The sequence below is a fragment of the Protomyctophum parallelum genome (assembly GCF_964188405.1).
Source record: "Protomyctophum parallelum genome assembly, chromosome: 21".
In the NCBI taxonomy this organism is placed as follows: Eukaryota; Metazoa; Chordata; class Actinopteri; order Myctophiformes; family Myctophidae; genus Protomyctophum; species Protomyctophum parallelum.
In genome coordinates, this window is record NC_139713.1 from 31,159,135 (window position 1) to 31,174,648 (window position 15,514).

The 15,514-nt window shown below is 39.3% G+C and overlaps 1 protein-coding gene across 2 annotated transcripts in view; it reads left to right on the forward strand.

The window, feature by feature from the left end:
* rgs3a (regulator of G protein signaling 3a) overlaps window positions 1-15,514 on the forward strand; it is a 193,447-nt gene that overhangs the window by 20,410 nt on the left and 157,523 nt on the right. The window lies entirely within an intron of this gene.

The following is a 15,514-nucleotide window of genomic DNA, read 5'->3' on the forward strand; positions in this document are numbered from 1 at the left end:
TCTGGACAATCAACAAGTCGGTGGGGCGAACGGTTCTCAAGTTACATGCATCACACACCTACACACAGACAGACGTGGTGCATTTATAGATAGACTAGACCGGTGCTAGGCTGTAGAGCACCGAATCGGTAACGATGGAAGTTGGAGATCCATGTCCCACCCGGCTATGCAATACCTGTTGTACCTGTGTCAGAGTACCCGTTCCATCTATCTGTCTGTGTCCCCTTTTATGTCCATATATTTGTATCTGTCGCTCTGTCCCTTTATTCCTATACAGTATAGGGAGTTCTGTGTCAGGCATGCCCACATATGGAGTGTTGTGATGTCAGAACAGGCCAGCCCCATATATGGAGCCTCAGCAGGGGCCCTGTCCAGAGCCCGGGCAGAGTTCTTTTGTGGCGGTTCTGGACAACCGTGGGTCCGACCTACTCGATACCGGGCACTGCACTCCCTGTGGGGAGTCGATGGGGTGAACGGTTCTCGAGTTATTTACACATACTGTACTGTACAGATATAAAGAGACGTGGTGAATTTATAGATAAGTTAGAAGAATAGAATAGAATGAGAATTTAAGTGTGCATAATCTGAATATAATATTTTATCTTGGCGTTCTGCTACATTTCTCTCCCTGCACAATTATACAACCATCATTAAACATTAAGAGCAGGGAGATAGATACAATAACAACCCCCCAAAGGGGAACAGAAATAGCAGAGCCCACCGGTGGTGCTGAGGTGGTGGTGGGAGCAAACGGCTCATAACCTCAGCTCAAACCCACCCATGCATTACAAAGTTACATACAAAAAAGAAAACGGCGCTGCGATTTTCAGCGATGGGATATTTTTGGGGTGGGTAAATCTTGTTGAGCTGGTCATTTTGAAAGTAGCTCTCAAGTCAAAATAGTGTGGGCAACCCTGTTCTTGTCACTCATTCAGGGTGTCTAACCTCAGTAGACTGCATACTCCCCATGTGTCTCAAAACGTCTTTAACCACATTATCAGCTTCTTCAACTCTCTCTTTTCTCTTAATCATATGACTATTCATTAATTGCATTGTGCTTCATTTATTTTCTGAGGGGCACTAGCCTCTTCTATACAGCTTTTATCCCCACATGTCTCAATATTTGCCAATCATTTGACAATGAAAGGAGAAATTAGGTCAAATCCCCGCCAAATCTTGTCCCCACACGTCTCATATTTGCCATCAACAATGGAAGGAGAAATTAGGTCAAATGTCCGCCAAATATGATGTAAATTAGTGGCAACAGGCAACAGGCATTTCCATTGGCCAGTATGAGATGATGCCTGAGCGCCCCTCACTTCACACGGTTATGATTTTTTAACTTGCATTATCCAACAATGAAAAAGGAACAAACACCCGCACACTGTCTTCAAATGCAGTGACCAACTTTTATTTAGGGAAACGGCAACGTTTCGGCCTATGCTACCATAAAGATAGCCTGATGAAGGCCGAAACGTTGCTGTTTCCCTAAATAAAAGTTGGTCACTGCATTTGAAGACATTGTGTGCAGGGTGTTCCTTTTTCATTGTTGGGCACCGTACCCTCTTCTACGCACCTGTCGCCTGTAGGTGTGCAAAAAGCCTTGCTTTTTATAACTTGCATTCTCCAACACAAGTTGCCTGCCGTGCCATATTTATTTCACCTTGCATGTTTTTATTTATTTTTTCTTCCAGAAAATACATGTGACTGTGAGTTGAACCATTCAGAACTAACTGTGATAACTGACAGTCTGTCAGCCAACCAGAAACATGTTTTAAAAGTAATTAGTAGCCCGTATCCGCTAATATTTTGCACACACCATAGGCACGGAGAAAGGCTGTTTCCATGTCTAAACCGGATCTCCAACTACAAGGTGAATCCAGGCATAGAGTTATATGAGGGCATTCTGGTTTGTTGCGCACCAGCGTGACAAGTTTTATTATCTCTGTTGAATATATAAACACCGAACACGCTGACTGACAAACTGGATCAATTCAGAAGCACTTTATTAGAAAACTCAACTAATAACAATCTAATCTCGTAATCTGACGGATTACGCTGACTGTGCACCTCACCCTCCCCTATTTTCCTCCAGCCCCCCCTTTTCCTACATTTTGACTGGTCCCTAAATATATTATAAATCTTTAATACTTGCCCATTACATTTCTGTCTACTGCAAACACTACAACAAAACAGAATATTCAAATGGTAAAAATATAAAGTGGGCAGGACTACCTCTTGAGCCCCATTGCCGATGGCTGTTTACCTCTGAACAGCACTCAATAAATCTAATCAGACCTAATCAATCTGCAATTGAAATGTTGATTTAGGGGATTTTCCCCCTGGACCCCACTGCGGCTTAAATATACAAGGCAATATGTGTTTTATTTCAGCTGCCCTGTTGTGAACTGTGAGAACAGTTTTCTATTCCAACGGAATTGGAATAGAAAATGTTGTCAGTGCTGATTGCTTCTCGTTAGCAGATTCTATTACTTGAAACACATAATGTCTCTGTTAACCCCTTGGGGACACTGTGGCGTTCAGTGCAGTGCACATAATGATACACATGAATGTGCCACTTAATGATCGTGCCATCTATGCAAAACTAATTATATTGTCATCAGCAACAAAAGGATGGTGCATATGATGTGAAAGGCTTTGTGAGAGTGGCATTCAAAATGTCTTAAATAAGCTGTGGCAGTTGTTGTTATTCTAGGATGATTACGTCTTTCCAACGCATAAAGCGTCCTTGAAAGTAGCGTTGAATTGCACGCTGATCGAGGACTGACCGTGACATTGCTGGTGCTCAGGTGTTTTGTTCAGATTCAAATTTAAAACTTCTACACAGACTGTTGCAACGTCTCTCCTATTTTCTGCATGCTGAACTGTAAATGTAACTTTTATAAATGCCGGTGTAACTGTGGGGGGTCCATATGGACGGCCATGGGTGGCCGTAGCTGAGTGGGTAGAGGAATGTCATATGGTTCACCCAATATATGTGCCGAAGAGTGAGACATTTAATAATGGTTTGTGGACGCCATACAGGTATATGGAGTTAAGAGATTGAGGAGGACTTCACATCTCAGGCTATTCATGCTGTATTGGACTAAAGGCAATTTAATTTAAAGAATACAAATGTTTGAGTTTGTGTTTTGGGGGACATCATTTACAATTAAATGGACATTACACGTGTGCTGTACTTCTGTTTCCTTCCTACAGACTACAGTATGGTTTGGATGATGGATGAGCCAGTTTGTATAGCGCGTTGTTGCTAGTATGTTATATGAATTTACAAAGCATTTCAGGGTTTTCCCTTTTATGTCTGTTCATCAGGGATTAGCTACATGAAGTAGTACAAGTGTTAGCGGTTTTTTTTGTTCATATTTTCTACGCGACCGCTTCAGGCCACCCTCATCCTCTGGTTTTTAATTTTATTTTTAGATTCATAATGTGTCAGTGAGGACAAGTGACCCACAGTGACATGTACGTGTGTGTGTCTTTAACCATGGATAATGTGTTCCCCCTCACCCCCTTTATCTTACAATGCGGGTCAGGTGGTTTGCATGTTCGGAGAAATAAATGACTGTGTCTGGAGCCTGCGCTTGAAAAGTGTGTCATATGAATAATGACGCATCCTTCTAGTTAACTGTGTGTGCGTGCAGTGCAAACTGCTAAAACTTGGCAGTTTGACATTTTATTACATTTATGTTTAATTACTCGGTACATAAAAAAAAAATCATGCAAATAGGATAATCTTTTGTTGTCAGACAGATGGTGTGCCATGTCTTTTGATCATCAGATTAACAGTTTGTCATAGTAATACAATTTAGATGTCATGGGCTGTAGTGATCTTTCTAATACACAAGTGGGGACCCTCAGGGATCCTTGCAGGGTTCCAGCAAAATGAGTTCATATAGGGAGTTCCAGGGGGTCCCCAGCTAAATGAGTTCATAAGGGAGTTCCAGGGGGTCCCCAGCTAAATGAGTTCATATAGGGAGTTCCAGGGGGTCCCCAGCTAAATGAGTTCATAAGGGAGTTCCAGGGGGTCCCCAGCTTAATGAGTTCATATAGGGAGTTCCAGGGGGTCCCCAGCTAAATGAGTTCATATAGGGAGTTCCAGGGGGTCCCCAGCTAAATGAGTTCATATAGGGAGTTCCAGGGGGTCCCCAGCTAAATTAGTTCATATAGGGAGTTCCAGGGGGTCCCCAGCTAAATGAGTTCATAAGGGAGTTCCAGGGGGTCCCCAGCTAAATTAGTTCATATAGGGAGTTCCAGGGGGTCCCCAGCTTAATGAGTTCATAAGGGAGTTCCAGGGGGTCCCCAGCTTAATGAGTTCATAAGGGAGTTCCAGGGGGTCCCCAGCTTAATGAGTTCATAAGGGAGTTCCAGGGGGTCCCCAGCTAAATTAGTTCATATAGGGAGTTCCAGGGGGTCCCCAGCTAAATGAGTTCATATAGGGAGTTCCAGGGGGTCCCCAGCTAAATGAGTTCATATAGGGAGTTCCAGGGGGTCCCCAGCTAAATGAGTTCATAAGGGAGTTCCAGGGGGTCCCCAGCTAAATGAGTTCATAAGGGAGTTCCAGGGGGTCCCCAGCTAAATGAGTTCATAAGGGAGTTCCAGGGGGTCCCCAGCTAAATGAGTTCATAAGGGAGTTCCAGGGGGTCCCCAGCTAAATGAGTTCATAAGGGAGTTCCAGGGGGTCCCCAGCTAAATGAGTTCATAAGGGAGTTCCAGGGGGTCCCCAGCTAAATTAGTTCATAAGGGAGTTCCAGGGGGTCCCCAGCTAAATTAGTTCATAAGGGAGTTCCAGGGGGTCCCCAGCTAAATGAGTTCATAAGGGAGTTCCAGGGGGTCCCCAGCTAAATGAGTTCATATAGGGAGTTCCAGGGGGTCCCCAGCTAAATGAGTTCATATAGGGAGTTCCAGGGGGTCCCCAGCTAAATGAGTTCATATAGGGAGTTCCAGGGGGTCCCCAGCTAAATGAGTTCATATAGGGAGTTCCAGGGGGTCCCCAGCTAAATGAGTTCATATAGGGAGTTCCAGGGGGTCCCCAGCTAAATGAGTTCATATAGGGAGTTCCAGGGGGTCCCCAGCTAAATGAGTTCATAAGGGAGTTCCAGGGGGTCCCCAGCTAAATTAGTTCATAAGGGAGTTCCAGGGGGTCCCCAGCTAAATGAGTTCATATAGGGAGTTCCAGGGGGTCCCCAGCTAAATGAGTTCATATAGGGAGTTCCAGGGGGTCCCCAGCTAAATGAGTTCATAAGGGAGTTCCAGGGGGTCCCCAGCTTTACCACTTTAAACCTACGACGTGTGTAAGAGAAGTAACAGGACTGTGGCAGCCACGACTCTTATGTCACTGACATTGTATTGCTCAGCATCTCACCTCCACTATTCTGAAGACCTGAGACCAGATTCTACAAATGTCTTCTAAATCATAACCAAAGCAAAAATATGAGTTAAAAACGTTTGCTGTGAAAGAATATATATTCAAAATGTGCACATGTTTTCATGATACAAAAAAAGAAAAAGCAGATCTACAAGCTTGTAACGCGCAATGAGCTTGTATATCTGCTATTTTCCAACAACTAAAGTATAACATACTGTTGAATGCGGTTAATAGCTAAGGTGACACAGCTAAGGTTCCTGATCTTAATGGGATAATAATGCTCACTTGTCTCACTCTGCTTCTGTTCCACGCGGTTGTGTAATTACACTGCTGTTACCCTCTGTCACGCAGCTGGTGGCACTAACACGGAGCAAAGAATCAAATCAAATTTCAAATTGATTCTTTGCTCCATGTCCGTGCCATCTCCAACTGAGGGCATCGACAGTGAGTCATTTCACCACAGCTTGGAACAGAAGCACAGAGTGAGAGGCTCGCTTTAGCTCACTCGGTGGTGCCTCACGTGGCTCAAGTTAGCTTGAGACAGCGCACCTCCATCACTGTCTAAAACTATAGATTATCAACCCAAAAACTGTGAGTTTAGAATGTCGCTGCAGTAACTAATAATTAAGAGGTTAGCGTACTCAACTAGCATTGAGTCATGAGTGGACCGTGGGCTCCCACAGGGGGGCATCTGTTACTTTTCTTACACAACTTGTATATACATTGGATATTTAAAAATACCTCTGTGAGCTTGTAGATCAGCTAGAGATAAGTGGTGCACCACGACCACGGTACCACCTATGTAGGCACACTGCAGTGTGACAGTGGAGCTATATTGACCTCGAAGGGCTCAAGAGGGAGTGGAGGGCAGCGATTCAGTAGTCCCGAGGCGGTGTTGGCTAGTCCGCACTCTTGCATCGCATCATGGCATGGCTGCATACAGACACACATCTATGTATGTTTTAGTCGTGCTGAAAGTGCTGTATTGTTGTGGCTATGTCTGAGATGCTATGTATGTGCCCGATGCTTATTCTTTACCATTTTGAACCTGACATCCCTATTTTGGGCATGAACTTTTAGACAGAAGATTTGGAAAAATAGCAAACATGGCACATCTTCACAGCTCACAGTGTTATTTAATTGCATCACGACACGTTGTGAGCTGGTAAATCTGATTTGACCTCAGGCTTGAGATGTGGTGATGCTTGACTCTGTATTTACACTAGATTGCTGTAGTACAATTTTCAGGACTGTAAAGACCTGAAATCCTTTTAATTTAATTTAATTTAATTTGTATTATGTCTGTCTATCTAGGCACTAAGCTGGCAGGATTACTATCTAGGAATGACTAGTGTTTTGTGTCACGTGGACTTCACCTTTTCTGATGTTAGTACAATTTAATTTAGAAGAACAGGTTGCCGGTGGCATTAATGGAGTGATGCACAGGAGGCAACATGCCGTTGCACCATGACAGTTCAGACAACTTGATGGATGCACGCAACAGGACACAGAGCTCCCATTTCTTTACGTTTCACTATTCTCATTAAATCCCCTGTAACTCGAACAGGGACACTGACATCACACTGTGTTGACAGACACAAGATATAATCCCTTTGGCAGGACCACACCACCCTTAGGACGGGAGGAGGAAATTAATGTTATGTGTCAATCACTGAGTCCAAAATCCTAGCTGGCATTAGCCTCAGTCCCAGGCCTTTATACTCATCTAAGGTGGCATCATACGAGAGATGAGTCAACAACTCTACATGGCTGTCACTACTCAAGTAGTGTCACGATTAAATATCTATATATATTCAAAAGATTAAAAATGTTTAAACAAACAAAAGAAAATCTATTTTTTTCATATTTAAAAATAATTCTAAATTATTTACTAAATAAAATGACAAACTTTAATGATTTCCATCAATACATAAAAATAAAACATTAAGTTGTGAGCTTGTAGAAATTAAGTTGAGAATGAGTATAATTTTGTGTTTTACTGTCTTTTTATGGGAGGGTCAGAGAATAATTGTTTAATAATATAAACTATGTTAATATGATGAATATGAATGATGCACAACTAATTAACCGTTTATTCGAAATACTTATTTAAATTGGCAAACTATTTAGAGAAAGCCTGGGACCTGAGGGAAAAAGCAATGTACAGCCAGTAAGGAATATGTATGTTCATAATTAAAACAATAAAAACACAAAGCAAAACTCAAATTACATTAATACCAACTGAAGTAAACTTTTTAAATCACCCAAAGCGATCAATAAAGTGCTTCCAGTTTAATGTCTTTCTGGACCATGGAGCATAAAAACTAAAAGCTGTGTCCTCCCAAATTCTCTGGACAGACGAGGGACGGTAAAAAGTATCAGGTTCAGGGAAGCAGAGGTTGCGTGAATTTATTTTCAAATTAAAAAAAGGAAATTTAAATGACCAGGGAGTAGCCCCAATGATGTGCCAACGAAGCCATCTGCGGTAGGATAATGAAGTCAGACCTGCCCTGTCATACAGATGACGGCTCTGTGTGAAGGGATTTGACATTTAAAATAAAACATAAAGATCCACGGAAGACTGCGTCTACTGCCTGGAGAGTGGTTGCAGAGGTGTCCATAAAAGGGAGGCATGAATCTGTTTAAATTATCCTGTTGTGCCACCTTTTGAATTGGCTTCAGCAAATCCTGCCTCCTTTGTCTGCATGCAGGTTGTTTGTGTTCAGACAACCCATGCATTACCAAAATGCATCTGTCTTTGTTGTCAAGTGTGTGCTAATGTAGACATGAAAGTGTATTTTCATGCCCTTGCATGAGTATTGGTGTGTGCTTCCTTTGTCTATGTGTATAGTGGCATGAGATAAAAAAAATATATATAACTGAAATCTGTTTAAATTATTTCGTTCCATTTGTACACTGAGTTGAATTAACATTGAGGATTTTACTATGTGCCTGGCTCTGCATGCATGCATTGTTGCTCATTGCTGCTGTGGCTATGGCTTTGAGTTTAGAATCAGTGGCTGTACTGGTGACATTATTCCGCTCCCTGCAGTAGGCATTCTTTTTGTTGACCTCTTTGACGTTTCATCATCCTAATTAATGCTTGATAATGTACGTAAATGTTTACTGCTGAAACTGGCAAACAGCGAGAGAGTAAATTGCAGTGAGAGAGAACATTACTTTGGCAATGAAAACATATGTTTTCTCATGCCAATAAAGCAGTAAAATGGTTGAGTATGATAGTTTTATCAAATCACATAATCCTCTCCAAATAAATAGTTTACCATTTATTTCTATACAGCCACTTTGCAATAGGTTGTTGGCCTAAACCTGTTTTTAAAACACAGTGCTTCCAAAAAACTGAAATTCTATTAGCTTTCAAGTAAGCCGTCTTCCTCTAAACTACAATGACACACACACTTTGTTTTCTCCCCAATGTAGTTGCTGCCAATTCCCCATATGTTTTCCTATAGTCACTGCCAACCGCCACTGTTTGGTCTTGGGCAGGGTGTAGAGATACTGCAACTAACATGTCTCTTCCAATCCGAATACACTTGGAAAGAAAGCCACTTCTTTTCACCTGACAGTGCCCTCCCAGTTCTGTGGCTATAGTGCAGCGACAGAGTAGCCTAGCTCTCTCCCCTGCCGGCTTTCCACCCCCCACCATGGCCAAATGCTATTGTTGGGGCCACCCAGCCGAGCTGTTGGCATCGTGGAGGAATCGAACGTCAGTCTCTTCATGTACTTTAATCCAGGTGTTCTGAACCTTTTCAGGCCGCCTCCAAAATAATCATATTTGAACTGGGGGACCCCAAATGAATCATAATTGAAACTGGGGACCTGCAACTCTGACAAACACTTGGAATTGTATGACTTGAGGCATTCAATGAATGAAAAAGTTTATTCTGAACATTCAGTCAGAGAATTAAAAAGTGCAATATAGAAAACAAAAAAAATAATATATTCTTAAAGTATAAACAACAAGAAAAAAACAAAACAAAAACAAGCCACACTGGCCGCAAGTATAATTATTTTTTTCTCTTCTTTTTTATTATTATTATTATTATTATTATTTTATTTTTTTTAAATTTTGTATGTTCAGAAAGGAGTAGGTTGAAGTAAAAAAATTATATAACCCTACCCCTTTATAGCTTAATTTCAGCGTCATCGCTTGACGCCATCTCATAACTACCAACATGGTATAAAATAAAAAATAAAAAAATCACAACAGAAACCAAGTACATTAAATAGTGTAATAGTGTAAGTCATTGTATATGCTCTATAATATAATCTATTCTATATATCATATTATGATCAATAAAAAATAATTTATATATTTCATATAATACATACATATGGTATATATTATATATATATATATATATATATATATATATATATATATATATATATATACATATACACATACACATACACATATATACATACAATCAATTAAGTACAATTATCTAAATGATAAGTCAGTGTTTTGTAACTCTTCCTCTCTATACCTCTTAATAATGTATTCTTTATATCTTTTTTTGAACTGGTTCACACTTGGGTATTGCTTGAGTTCCACATGCAAACTGTTCCATAGTTTTACTCCACAGATTGAAATACAAAATGATTTAAGTGTTGTCCGAGCCACTCTGGTTTTTAGATTTAGTTCCCCCCTTAAATTATAGCCCCCCTCTATCAGAGAACATCACCTGAATATTTGATTATTCCTTACTTTGTACATTATAAGGGCAGTTTTAGTTTCTATTATATCCATGAGTTTTAAAAGATATGAGTTTAAAAATAATATATTAGTGTGATCTCTATATCCAGCATTATGTATAATTCTTATAGCTCGTTTTTTAAGTATAGTTATTGCATTAAGTGAAGTTTTATAAGTATTCCCCCAAACCTCAGTACAGTAGTTTAGGTATGGCAAAACCAGGGAACAGTATAGCATACGTAGTGACTTATAGTTCAAAAGGTGTTTTGCTTTATTTAAAACTGAAATACTTCTAGATAATTTATTATATATATACTTAATATGAGACTTCCAGTTAATTCTATCGTCAATTATTACACCAAGAAATTTGTTTTCAGAAACTCTCAATTTCAACACCATCTACCTGTATATTAACTTTATTATCTATTTTATAATTACTGAATATCATTAGTTTACTTTTAGCCAGATTTAGTGACAATTTATTTTTATCAAACCACCTTTTTAACTTGCATAATTCTGAAGTGACCAGGTCCAATAGCTCGTGTAGATTTTTTCCGGAGCAAAAAATATTAGTGTCATCTGCGAAAACTACAATTTTCAATATATTAGATACATCACACATATCATTTATATACATAATAAACAGTTTAGGACCCAATACCGACCCCTGGGGGACTCCACAAGCAATGCCCAAGCATGAAGAGACAGCCTCACCCAACTTCACAAATTGTTTCCGGTCACTTAAATAGCTTCGCACCCAATTTAATACACTTCCTCTAATACCATATCTTTCCAATTTAATAATAAATAATGTCAGGTTTAATAGTGTCAAATGCTTTTTTAAGGTCAATACCCCAGCTACACATTTATATTTATCTATGGAATTAGTGATCTCAATCGAGTCCATTAATGTCATCGCTGTTGATCTGTTTGATCTAAATCCGTATTGACTGTCACTGAGTAGACTGTGTTTAGTAATGAAAGAATCTAATCTGTTGTTGAACAGTTTTTCTAAAATTTTGGAGAATTGTGGAAGTAATGATACAGGTCTGTAATTTGTGAAGTTGTGACTGTCTCCAGATTTAAACAGTGGTATGACTTTAGCTATTTTCATGCCGTTTGGAAATTTACCAGTTTGAAATGATAAATTGCAGATGTATGTTAATGGTTTAGAAATGTCTATGATTTCTCTCTCTATTGCTGTAAGAAACATTGAGCAGGGATTCCTTTCTATTATATTATCAGTGTGTTCATCAGATGTCACAGGATCAGAAATATTTTCTGCCAATTTTGGTCCTACATTTACAAAGAAATTATTAAAACTATTAACTACCTCCTCCATATTGTAATTAATAGTGCCCTTATCAGAAAGATATTGTTGATACTTTACATTCCCAGAGTCATTTCTAATAATACTATTTAATATATTCCATATTCCTTTAATATTATTTTTATTATCTAATAGTTTGCTATAATAATCTTTCCTGCATCCCCTTATAATATTTGTTAACTTATTTTTATATTTTTTATATTTATCTTCTGCCTCTTTAGTTCTTCTTTTAATACATTCTCTATACAAAGTGTTTTTCTTTTTGCATGCATTTTGTAATCCTTTAGTAATCCACGGTTGGTCAATATAATTTCGTTTTCTGTTATACTGTTTAAGTGGACAATTTTTATCAAAATACAATGAATATCTTTAAGAAGTTATCATATGCACTATCAATATCATTTTCTGTATATATAGATTCCCAATCTTGTGCATTTAAATCATTCTTAAGTGCATTGATGGCATCATCCGTTCTTACTCTTCTAAATTGGAGTTTGCAGTCTGATCTATTTCTTTTGAAATTACAGTCATAGACGGTAAAGACAGGTAGATGATCACTTATATCATTAATTTATAATCCGCTCATTGTTTTGTTATCAATATCATTAGTGAATATGTTATCTATTAATGTAGCACTATGGGGCGTGATCCTGCTGGGTCTGGTAATGTTTGGATGTAAACCTAAACTGTACATGGTATTAATAAATTCCTCAGTCATTCTGTGATTGTTTGATTTCAAAAGATCAATATTAGTATTACCAGCTATAAATAGTACTTTTTGATTATTTAATGTATACATCTCTTCAATCCATTCCTTAAAAAGCTCAATACTAGTATCTGGTGCTCTATAAATACAACTAATTAATACATTTTTACTATTTTCTACAATTATTTCGACTGTTAAACATTCTACTAGGTTATCAATCACAGTTGTCATATTTTCTACCACCTTGTAGTTCAAGTTACTGTCCACATACACAGCTACCCCTCCTCCACCTTTAGTATTTCTTTCTATATGATTAAATTCATAACCCGCCAACTCGAAATCCACACCTTTATCAGAATCAATCCACGTTTCAGATATGGTAATTATATGAAACGGTTGTATAAAGTGACTTAAGTATTGTTTGATTTTTGTGAAGTTAGATACATGCTTCTGCTGTTGAAGTGGATTATTGATAGCTGTCCATCAGCCTTGATTGACTGGTTGTATTGTTCATCAGTGTAATAGTAGCAATTGTCATTGATGTTAGAAAAGAAATGATTGTCCGGGTCTATGTCATTTTCTATGTCCAGTAGCTTATGGTCAGTATATTCACATGTTTTAAGTTCCATCGTGTCATGGTCCATAATCATTTCCGTTAATTGTACATTGTCTCTTGTGTTAGACTCTGAACGTGTCCAGTAATTGTCCATACGTTAGACAAGAGACAGCTATTTTAACGACTATACTCATCTTTGTGCCAGTCTTCAGAATATGCTACACTGCAAATTATTTTATGGGTCAATTTTTACACTGTTAATTTAACTCTCAAGATTTTAATACTGTGCTGTATGCCTGTTCTTGCCAATGGAGTCCCAAGGGTGCACTATACTGACCACTGTTATCAGTGCCAACAATTATTGTCTCATACGCGATATCAAAGGTCTATGAAAAGGAGAAGTGGATGCTGTGTTTAAGTTAACTCCTCCTTTCTTGGCTTTTCTGCTCGATCCCATTAAGTGTTTATTTGTTTGCGAGTGAAAGGACATGAATAGAGAGGCTGGGTGTCAAGTGAGTGGTGTGGCGAGGTACTTGGGGAGAGCTGAGGGTATTATCTTCTGACAGGTCTGTGGCAGGACTGGCTGACTTGACTGTGGCAGGCTGCCAACACCTTTAACCACTTGAACTCCAGCAAGCCTATTATTTTCGTATTATTATTATAAAACTTTTACAGAATTTAAAAAACACAAGCTCACAAGACGCCGCGAGGTGACACATTGTGAGCTTGCAGAGCGGCTATTTTCAAAGTATCAAATACATCTAGGGCTCAAGTAGTTGAGCTTTTATAAGTCGTGTCCTCATTCCACTCTCTTATTTTCCAATCAATCTTTGTGTCCCTCACTCTCCCCGTATTTATTTATTTATTTTCTTTCTTTCTTTCTCTCTCACCCTTCTCTGTCAATCCTGTGCACAGGCTATCTCACTGCCTTCCTCACTTCCTCGATGCGTGTTAACTCCCCTGTATCTTGTTGCCAGCTGCTCTGTGTCTCTTCCCTCAAACTCAGTGTGATTAATCTTTTTTTTTTCCTAGACAAAAGGCTCCTCTTCTGGGCTTGAAGCCAGCCAGGTTATCCCCTCTCCTTTCCCTAGATCCCTGGAGATCTTAGTTTCAAAAGTGAGGGAAGCCTTTTTTTAAGCCTCCTGGTTACCCTGGCAACCGTGACTATGGGAATGTCCTTTGTGGCAGATTCTAAGGTTACACAAGGAAAAGTTGTGCAGCAGTGTGCGTCCATAAGTGTGCCTGGAAGTTGAATTCTGCATATGCAGGGTGTGGATGTGTTTGTGAACCAGCAGTGATATCATGGGTCAATATCGTGTGAGTGCAGTCTCCAGTGTGTGTACAGTATGCATGGGCGCCTGTGTGCATGCGACCATTTGTAACGTAATTATGGTAACTTCTCACGGGATTGTCGTATGGTTGTTCTTAACACATGGCATCTGTTCAGATTGGTTTGGGAGTGATTAAAGGATTAGATTCTACAGTATGAATGAAGAAACTTGTGTGTTGCATGCGGTAGATGCATTGGCACACTGTACCCGGTACCCATAGTACTGGAATCAGAATCAGAATCAGAACATGAATAAAGAGCGTTGACTCTTTTTGCACCACATAACTGGAACAAACTCCCAGAAAACTGCAGGTCTGCTACAGCTCTCAGTTCTTTTAAATCAAAGCTAAAGCCCTTTCTCTGTGTCACTGCCTTTTAATGAGGTTTTCTTCTGCACTGTAATTATTCTCCTGTTGTTCAGATTTGTGTTAATGGTTAATGTAAAGCACTTTGAATTGCCTTGCTGTTGAAATGTTGTATACAAGTTGCCTTGCCTTGCAGAGAGCACTGCAAAATCCAGTGTGTCAATTTAAATTGACGCGCCGTATTTTCAAGGCAGTGCACAAAGTTTATTTGTATCGCACATTTCAACAAGGCAATTCAAAGTAATTGGTAAATGGTTTGCATTTCTATAGCGCCTTTATCCATCGTGCTTTACAATGTGCGTTACATTGACCTATTCACACACATTCATACACTGACCTGGGAGGAAACCATGCAAGGCGTCAACCTGCTCAATGGGAGCAGATAGAGGTTCAGTGTCTTGCTCAAGGACACTTCCCAGAGAGTACACCTGCTGAGCAATGCAAGAAATTTAAACCAAATTGAAGCAAAGACAAAGTACTAAATAAAGACGTTAAAAAGGCGATTTGAATATAATTGTACATTATTTGAGTGAATAAAAATCACACCCGTATGAAGTGAGGTGCGCTAATCTATTAAAGTCTAAACTCATGTTGATTAGGTGATGTAATGGTGGTGTCAAAACAAATAGCCGGGGAGCCACAGGCCCAAAAGCTCAACGGTTAAGGATTAACCTGTGATGTCATGACATACTTTTTATTTGGGTTTTTTCTATACACCAATATAAGGCAACACCATACTTTAGCATGTGACATGTCAAACGGATTTTCATGATTCTGAATCTATTCCAAGCATTAGTTTTGCACAAAAAACACTCCTTGGCCTAAAAATGGTAGCCGTCATCACAATTGTGTGGATATGTCATGACATCACAGGTCCTCTCAAATTTTGGATGGCTGGCTCCCCGGCTAAAACATTAAATTCTCTTTTTTGTTAATGGCATTTAATGTTTGTGTTAGAGACAAGATTTTCCCTTCATTGTCAATGGCGTTTTTAAAACAAACATTGAACTAAAAACAAACATTAAACCTGTATATAGGAGGGGCTAGTGCCCCTCAAAAATAAAACGGGACATAGGCCTACACGAAGAAGTTACAGTGCAGGCCAAGACATTAATCATAGC